This window comes from Scyliorhinus canicula, chromosome 18, assembly GCF_902713615.1.
Source record: "Scyliorhinus canicula chromosome 18, sScyCan1.1, whole genome shotgun sequence".
Lineage (NCBI taxonomy): Eukaryota > Metazoa > Chordata > Chondrichthyes > Carcharhiniformes > Scyliorhinidae > Scyliorhinus > Scyliorhinus canicula.
Genome location: NC_052163.1, coordinates 25,971,269 through 25,981,508, shown reverse-complemented (window position 1 = coordinate 25,981,508; position 10,240 = coordinate 25,971,269).

Genomic DNA, 10,240 nt, shown 5'->3' with positions numbered 1-10,240 from the left:
TGGGCTTCGGTGGGGTGCTCTTTTCAAGGGCTGGTTCAGATTCGATGGGCCGAATGGCCTCCTTCTGCACTGTAATTTCCATGATTTTATGATTCAATAGGCAAAACCTTGTTAGTCCCCAAATTCAATGTTATTTGCTTTGGGTGAGAATGCTACCCATTTTGAGTGGGTAGGCTTTTTATAAATAATTGGTTGCCTATTCTTTTTTTCAAAATAAATGGGATAACAGCCAGATGAAATATATTGCCCATTAAACTTTTGAGTTACCACAGTATTTGGAAGTGGTCATTCTTCATGAGTGAACCCAAAATGTGCTGGCAAAGGACTACCATAGACATGGCTGGATCAAATTCTCAACCAACGTGTGCACACTGAGACGTTCCCTCAAAGATTAGTGCATAGTGATCATGCAAGAAACACTGGTTGATTTTTAATCTCCCAGCACATGTGGCGATGCATTTACTCGACAGAATCAACAGGATGAACACTGCAAAGTAAAGAAAGGTCAGATATGCCAAATAGATTTGTTTCATACATTCATACATTCCCATGATCTTAATCGTGGTACAATGACGAGGTAAACCATCCATAAATCATCCTGTCCCACTTATTCCTTACTTACTCCCTCCTATCATACATGCTATGTGTTTTTAAAATGTATTTATTCCAAACATGTTCAAAAATACAAAAACATAACTAACTTGGGGAACTTTCTCGCCAACTCACAACTTTACAAGTTTTTCCTCTTTGCCAGCCCCCACCCCCCCCCCCCCCCCCCCCCTTTCCCCACCCCACGATGAGCAATTCCTCGAACCTGGTCACAAATATGACCACCGTGCCTCAAAGCCCTCCACTGAACACCTCAATTCATACTTAATCTTCTCCAACTGGAGGAAGTCGTACAGGTCCCCTAGCCAGGCCATCCCCGCTGCTGCGTTGTCGACTGCCATTCCACCAAACGTGTTTGCCGGGCAACCAGAGAGGCAAAGGCCACGACATCAGCCTCCCCCACCCCCCCCCCCCCCCCCTCCATCAGCTCCGGCATTTTCAATATCCCAAAAATCACCGCCATAGGGTCCAGTCCAACCTCTGCCCAAACAATCTTTGCTGGTGTCCCGATCACTCACGCCCAGTAGCTCTCTAACTTCTTGCTTCTCGCACTTGTCCACCACCCCCTGGAAGAACCCACTCATCTTCGCCTGGGTCATGTATGCCCTGTGCACCACCTTAAACTGTATCAAACTCATCCTCGCATACGAGAAGGTCGAATTCACTGTGCGCAGCTCCTCACTCCGCACTCCCTAACCTATCTCACCCCACAACTCCTCCTCACATTTCACCTTGATCCTCGCCACTTGTGCTCCCCACCGGTTTGAACCTGTGGTTCGCACATAACCGTGTTAACATCGACACCTCCTCCATCGTAAAGTGTCTCTTCAGCTTGTTCCACACCCTAATCATGGACTGTACAACCGGGCTCTCCGTGTATCTCCTCGGTGCCAATGGCAGTGCCGCCGTCACCATGGCCCTCAGGCTGGTCCCCCTGCAAGACTCTCCCTCCATCCTAACCCATTCCGAACCCTTTCGTTCCCAGCATTGCCTGACTCTCTCCACATTTGCTGCCCAATACTTGTGCAGCAGGTTCGGTAACACGAACCCCCCCCCCCCCCCCCGCCCACACACTCTTGCCTCTGCCTCTGTAGCAGTGCCCTCATTACCCTTGGTACCTTCCCTACTCATACAAACTCCAAGAAAATGGACGATCGCTTTCATCAAGACCCACGCAGGATTCAATCCCCCCTAATGCAGGTATTTCATTTTATGGATATGTTTTGTGATGCATTTTAAGGCCCTTGTTCTTTTAATATCAGGAATGTTGGGATCAGAATCAATTGCTCTTCCACTTGGGCAGATGTCGTAAGGATTCTCCGCACCCCGATGCCGAGGGGGGTGGGGGCGGAGGATCCATTTTCCCGCAAAGAATCGGGACCGGCGTCGGTTCCCGATTCTGCGGGCCCCACAAAGTGACGTACTCGGGGAGTACGCCGCGCCGCCTAGGGCCTACCTGGGGCCATTGCCAGAGGCCCGCTCGACCATTCTCCGCCCTGACAGGCTGAAGTCCCGATGTCGTGGATCTAATATGGTCCAACCGGTCGGCATACTCGCGGCTGCGGAATGTCGAAATAAAAAACGGTGCATTAGACATAACTGATCTATATACAGATATAACTAACTCGGTGTTACCCTGCTGAAGATAGGAACATTCTCCCCCTAGACCCTTACATCATCAGTATGGGGGCGCTATTTACACGGACCCACACATTAACCCTTTCACCCCTAATGCAACAATCTCCACAACAAACTGCAGCCTCTCAGAACGTGGGCAGATGAGCGGCTTCCCTTTGACAGGGTCAGTGCCAGTGGTCCCACACTGGTGCAGCTTGGTGTCTGTCACAGGATGCATCTCTTGACCCTTGTGAATTTTCAGCTTAAATATTTTGAACAGTATATATAGCGAGGAAGAAAAATAGCAGTGGAAGCACTTTGAAGAGATTATTTGAGTAATTTAATTGGTAGGATCTCTGGTCCAGATTGATAGCAACAACAGTCATATTTTTGAGTGAGTCAACAACAACAATTTATATTTATGTAGCCCGTTTAGCAGAGTTAATTGTCCCAAGACATTCACAAGAATGGAATCAAAAAACAGAAGGTAATGTTGGAGCAGATGACCAAAAGCCTGGTCAGAAGGTTGTTTTTACAGAGTGTCATCAAGGAAGAGAGAGAGGTGGAGGGACGGAGATTTCTAGGGGCTGGGATTTCAGAGATTAGGGCCTAGGGAAATGAAGGCACAGCCACCAATGGTGAAGTGATTAGAATTAGGAATTCTCAAGAGGATCGAATTGGAGGAGTGCTGATATCTCAGAGGGCTATATGGCAGGAGGAAGGTACAGAGAAAGGGACGGACAAGGGATTCGAAAACAAGGATGAGAATTTTAAAATCTTGGCTTTGCTTAACCAGGAGCTAATGTAGGTCAGCAAGAACAGTGACAAGAACAAGACTTGGTGTGTGCTAGGATCTGGGCAGTAGGATCTTGGATGCTCATAGGTTTACAGAGGGTAGAAGCTGGGTGACCGGCCATGATTGGAGTAACAAAGGCTTGGGAGGTCCTCAGCAGCAGCTGAGTTGTGGCACGGGTAGAGTCAGGCAATGATGCAAAGAGGTGGAAATAGATAATGTTTGAAATATGGTCAAAAGCTCATAGAACATAGAACAGTACAGCACAGAACAGGCCCTTCGGCCCTCAATGTTGTGCCGAGCCATGATCACCCTACTCAAACCCACGTATCCACCCTATACCCGTAACCCAACAACCCCCCCCCATTAACCTTACTTTTTTTAGGACAATACGGGCAATTTAGCATGGCCAATCCACCTAACTCATCTTGGGGTCAAATACGACAGCAAGGTTGTGCACAGTCTGGTTTAGTCTCAAATAAGTGCCAGGGAGAGGGAGTGGCCGGGGAATGGAGTTTTTGGTGGAGTCGCAAGACACGGGCCAAATCTTCCGTGAAATGGCAAACGCGGTCAGATTGCCATCCCACTCCTATTTACTTTGCACCAGAACTCCGCATTTCTCTCTCGGACATCCAAACCAGGCTTCCTCAGAAATGCAGAATGTACCTGATATGGGAGTCCTTCCTTCACAGTGCAGGAGTGTCGGGGGAAGCAATCACACACCCTTTTAATGGCACTATCGACCACATTCCGGCAAGTTCAAAGGCTCAAAAACCACTTTGAGAAGCTATGGAGAGAAGGGCGTCGGGGTACTATTTAGGAATAGGGAGGCAGGTACTAGGTGAGGGGGTAGGGAGGCAGGTACATGGATGGGGCTTAGGGTGGCAGCGAAGTAGATGGGGGTAGGGTGGCAGGTGGGTGGGTGGGAGGTAGGGTGGTAGATGGGTAGGTAGGGTGTGTGATGGCAGGTAAGTGGGTGAAGAGGAACGATACAGGTGAGTGAGGGGTTAGGTGCAGATAAGTAGGTGAGTGGTTAGGGGCAGTCAGTGAGGTAGTTGTGTGGTTAGGAGGGTAGTTGGGTGTTGTACCTAATAGCTTAGTGGTTGGTGGGATAGCTGGATCAGGCTAGGGAGATAGTCAGGGTGTTGGGGGACTATTTGAGTGGTCGAGGTGGAGTTAGCAGGTGAGGGGGTCCAGTGAGGAGCCAGGGGGTGAGTAGTAGGATTCAGAACTGGTTTTAAGCCTTCTCATTTTTAACTATTCTGAGTCAGAATCATCTGAAGTGTCTGACTCTAGCTCAGTGTTTCAGAGAGTTCCAGATGCAGTGGGGGGGGGGGGGGGGGGGGTAGTTTGGATGTGGGTACCTCCAACAAACATCCAGAGATCGGAAGTTCTGGGAAGCTCCAGTCTTCCCAATATTTTGATGGAGAAAATTTCTGTTCATCCAGAATTGGATGTCAAACAAGCAATCAGAAACAATGCAGGCGTTGAGAGAAATGGTGGTAAGGTCCAGCTGGGTGTCAAACCTGCTGCTGTGTGAGAATGATCAACTGATTATTATCATTGTTTCAACCTGTCACTTACGTATTGGCTGTGGTGATATAACCACTGTAGATATGTGTACTTGCATTAGGGGGATGTATGGCTGTACCTGTAATACAGGTTCCTCCGGTAAGCCCCTGCCGGCTAGCTCCGCCCACAGGGAGCTTGTGTATAAATATGCGTGTGAGGCACTGAGATCCTATTCTACAGCTGCCGCCGGAGGAATAGCATCACACAGCAATAAAGCCTCGATTGTACTTGTCTCGAGTCTTTGTGTGCAATTGTTAGCGCCACAATTTATTGCTGTGTGATTTTCCGTACACCATGGACATCAGGATCAAGCCTGACCGTCTGTAGCTGGCTCCACAGTCGCCTCACGCCAGGAAAGACTTTGTTCACTGGCTTGCAGTCTTCGAGGCCTACATCTCTTCAGCGGACCCTCCCCTGAGGGAGGCTCAAAAAAGACAACTCCTGTACTCAAGACTTAGCTCCAGTGTCTTTCCGCTAATTCAAGATGCGCCTGACTACTCCAGCGCTATGGAACTGCTCAAGGAGAACTATGCACAGTCGACGAACACCCTGTTTGCGAGACATCTACTCTCTACTCGCGTCCAGCAGCCGGGTGAGTCGATTGAGGACTTCTGGAGGGCCCTTATACCTCTGGTACGAGACTGCGACTGCCGGGTCCTCACAGCCAAAGAACACTCTGATTTACTCATGCATGATGCCTTTGTTACAGGCATTGCATCGGACCCCATCCGGCAACGAGCCCCCAGACGCCCTCTCCCGAGGTACATGTGCCAGCGCACAAGTGAACCAGCTCCGTGCCTTGCACGAGAGCCTTTGCCATCCGGGGGTCACTCGCTTGTACCATCTAATCAAAGCCCGCAATCTGCCCTACTCCGTCGAGGAAGTAGGGACAGTCACCAGAGACTGCCAGGTCTGTGCCGAGTGCAAGCCACACTTCTACCGGCCAGATCGCGCGCGCCTGGTGAAAGCGTCCCGCCCCTTTGAACGCCTCAGCGTGGATTTCAAAGGGCCCCTCCCCTCCACCGACCGGAACACTTGCATCCTTAGTGTGGTTGATGAAGGTTCCCCTTCGCCATCTCATGCCCGGATGTGACGTCTGCCACCGTCATCAAGGCCCTGGATTCCATTTTCGCTCTGTTCGGTTTCCCTGACTACATCCACAGTGACAGGGGATCCTCGTTCATGAGTGATGAGCTGCGTCAGTTCCTGCTCAGCAGGGGTATCGCCTCTAGCAGGACGACCAGCTACAACCCCCGGGGAATTGGGCAGGTAGAGAGGGAGAACGGCACGGTATGGAGGGCCGTCCAGCTGGCCCTACAGTCCAGGAACCGCCCAGCTGCTCGCTGGCAGCAGGTCCTCCCTGACGCGCTCCATTCCATTCACTACTGTGCGCCGCAACTAACAGTACACTAGGAAGTCTACATCCGGAGTGTCGCTCCTGACTTGGCTCACGACTCCGGGCCCAGTCCTTCTCCGTAGGCATATCCGGCACCACAAGGTGGAACCCCCGGTGGACAAAGTACGCCTACTCCACACCAACCCTCAGTATGCCTAAGTGGAGTTCCCCGACGTCCGCCAGGACACAGTCTCGCTCCTGGACCTGGCTCCCTCAGGTGCCAATCCCATGCCTACGCCCTTTTTCTCCCCTGCGCCACCCTCCTTTTCCCCGGCACCCCTGTATTCATCCCCACCAGGTCCATCCCTCGTCCCCCTTCCCACACTGGAGGACACGTAAGATTTTGTCTCGCTCTCAGAGTCATCCTGCCAGCAGCCAGCACCAACACCACCAGCACCTGCACCATCGTTGCCATCACCGCCTGTGCCGACGTCGCCACCACAGCTACGCCGATCACAGTGGAACGTTCGACCGCCAATTCGGCTCAACCTGTAACCTGCTAACCGGATGGACTCTTGGTTTTCTTTGTTCGAACCCTTTTGTAAATATATCATCCTTTGTATTATAGTTACACGTCACCCCCGCCGGACTAATTTTTTACAGGGGGTGAATGTGGTGATAACCACTGTAGATATGTGTACTTGCAGTAGGGGGATGTATGGCTGTACCTGTAATACAGGTTCCTCCGGTAAGCCCCTGCCGGCTAGCTCCGCCCACAGGGAGCTTGTGTATAAATATGCATGTGAGGCACTGAGATCCTATTCTACAGCTGCCGCCGGAGGAATAGCATCACACAGCAATAAAGCCTCAATTGTACATGTCTCGAGTCTTTGTGTGCAATTGTTAGTAACATAGCTGGCAGATTTTGAGAAGATTGTGACTGATCTCCTTAACTTGTAGTGTTATAGTGACAGAACCCATTTATATACAAGACTTAAGGCCTCCATGTTTGGGCATTCCAGATGCACATTCTACTTTGCACTAGTTCTTAGCACAAAAACAATTTCCCGAGTAGAATACACAGGGCACAATTCTCCAAACTGGAGACTAAGTGTTCGCGGCATGGACAACCGATTCTGGCCCCCACAAGGGGCCAGCATGGCGCTGGAGCGGTTCACGCCACTCGAGCCTCCCTTCCCGGTGCCAAATGGGCGCCGCGCCAACCTGCGCATCCGCTGTTGAGCCGCGCCAACCTGCGCATCCGCGGGGGACTTCTTCAGAGCGCCGGTCCCTATGCAAAATGGCGTGGGGGTTCAGGGGCTGGCCACGCTACAAAGTAGGCCTGGGGTGGGGGGGGGAAAGAGGCCAGCCCGCCCGTCAGAGGCCCCCCCAGGGCAGAGCACCCCCCCCCCCCACAGGTCGCCCCCCTGACCCTTCATGCAGAGATCCTGGCGGCAGCGACCAAGGGTGAATGGCGCAGGTGGGACTCTTCCGTTTCCGCACGGACGCTCGGCCCATTCGGGCCATTGTGGATAGCGGCCAGCGACTGGCGCCGCGTCAAACGCGCCTGCGCAAATGGCGCTGACTCTCCGCACCTCGGAGAATCGTGCGCCCAACGTGGGGCTCGGAGAATCGCGCCAACAGTTCATTATCTACAACCTCACCCCGCCTCCCTTTTGATTTACTCCTCTACTTGTTCAATCCTTCTTAAAATAACTGATGCTGTCAGCCTTGATCATGTCCAATCCAATCAACCCTTTGTGTGAAGTAGTCATTTCATTTTTTTCTTCTGATAACCATTCGTTACTATCATGCCGCCATAGTAATAGGTTTCGCGAGATTTAACTTGCCCGTACCCTGAGAGCCTTGAACTAAGATACAAATCAATCTCCTCTCGTGCACACAAACATACCTTCTGTAGTTTCTTCTTGTAGCTCAGGTGATGCAAGTTTCAGCTAGATGATACTCTGTTGCCTTTCCCTAGTTCCATGATGTTGTTCTTGTCGTGTGGTGATTGCCTCAATAAAATTATTGTTCTATGATTACATTGTTGTCATGTTATGTTTCAGTGATAAATGTCACTCTTTATCTGGATTTAAATAGTAAGAAGTCTTACAACACCAGGTTAAAGTCCAACAGGTTTGTTTCAAATCTCTAGCTTTCGGAGCACTGCTCCTTCCTCAGGTGAATGCTTAATGCTCACTTGAGGAAGGAGCAGGGCTCCGAAAGCTAGTGATTTGAAACAAACCTGTTGGACTTTAATCTGGTGTTGTAAGACTTCTTACTGTGCTCCACCCCATCCAACGCCGGCATCTCCACATCATGGATTTAAATATGCACAGGAAGGATCATTGAAATATTAAATCCTGCAAAGCAGAGGTTTCTTGAAAATCCTTCCGACTTTCAGCTGAAACCTGAGGTCCCTCTCAGAGATTTTTACATTGCAGCTAGACGTCCAATTACAAACTGAGCTGCAGAACATTCCAGACAGCCAAACACAAAGACTATCAGAAATCTGTAAGAATAGCATCCCTTAAAACGAAAAAATGGATTTTTCAACACTTTGAACTTTTCCAAGCATTTGAAAAAATGTACTAAAATCGAATTGATTGTGGCTGGGACTTGAAACTCAATTTTCTCACCCAACCCCCCAGGTGCCTGCCTCCCCTATTTTCCTGATGCTATGTATATCCTTAATTTGTGTCAAATGCAACTTGTCAATTAGAAGTGAAGGTGGATGGCTGTGTATGCTCTGCAGGCTACAAAAAAAACAGCAAGGTCAATACTGAGTCTGTCTGTGGATCTGCTCTGTTGCAGTTAATTGGTTACTGTTACGATTTTGTGGTTTTACGCTAGATATCTTTTCATGTTCAGTGGGTCCTGTAGGTGTGCCCTCGCTCCTTACAAACCAAAGTGTGTTCAGTCCAATTTACAACAAGCGCCAGGTCGAACAAAGAACTCTTTGTCGTTATATTTTGGCTACTGGTTTTATCATGTGCGCTGACATGATCTTCCTGGCCTTCGCAATGTGCTGGAATAAACATTCTATCGGGCCATGTGTATACTACAAGCTGTCAAACAAATTTGTTAAGTGCCCAAATGAGTAGTGCACTGACACTACAAATTGAAGTGACTATTGACCCAACTATTGCTTCTGGGAAGATAAAATAATAGCAGTCATGTTTGCAGTGAGACCGGATTTGGCAAAGGCCTACTGAAATGTAGCATTTGATGGTGATTCGCTGATGATCTTCCATCAAGTCTCTCTGGTCTATTTCTATCTTTCAATGACTTCAGACCACTCAACTCCAGCAACAGTTATTTAGATATACTTTCAGAAAATAAAAATGCATCTCTCACATTCAAATAAAGCAGAAAATAAACAAATATCCAAATAAAGTCAAAAGCATTTTAATTGAATGCATTGGCCCTTCAATCAGAAGCCTATTGCATGCGTAAAAGAGCTTATAGTGGCAAATCTCCTGCCTGACTGGTGAGGGGTCTGAGAGTCAGAATTTTAGGCTGAAGAGAGGTCTGCCAGTTGGTACCCTAGTTATGAAAATATTTTTAATTCTGTCTGGTTGGGAACATTATCTCCCACATCCATCTCCATTTTGCTGTAAGCATTTTGGAGGATTGTCCAGGGGATGGGTGGAGAGTGAAGGAAGTCCGGTAATCCTGGGAATTCTACCTAGCTCATCCTGCTGATTGTGAGTTTAATAAAAGTCCACAAAGATGTAAAAGGACAAACTGGGTCTCACTTTACTGCTGGTGTACCATTCCCTGTGGGGGATTTAATTTTATACTTACATCCTTGGTCTGCTAATGGCCCTGCAGGTCTCTCATTGGGCTCACACTAGAGTAAGAGGTCAATGATTTGAACTTCTTCCTCGACTGTAATTTCCCACCTACAGTTGTGGACAGGGCCCTCAACAGTGTGCGGTCCATCTCCCGCCCCACTACCCTCGCCCCCTCCACTCCCTCCCAGAGCAAGGATAGAGTCCCCCTCGTTCTCACATTTCATCCCACCAGCCTCCGTATGCAAAGCATAATCCTCCGCCATTTTCACCAACTCCAGCGTGATGCAACCACCAAACACATCTTCCCTTCACTCCCTCTGTCAGCATTCCACAGAGGCCGTTCCCTCCAAGACAATCTAGTCCACTCCTCCACCATACCCAGTACCTCTCCCATCACCCATGGCACCTTCCCATGCAATCGCAGAAGGTGTAACACCTGCCCCTTTACCTCTTCCATGCTTAACATTCCAGGCCCAAAACACTCATTCCAGGTTAAGCAGCGTTTCACTTACA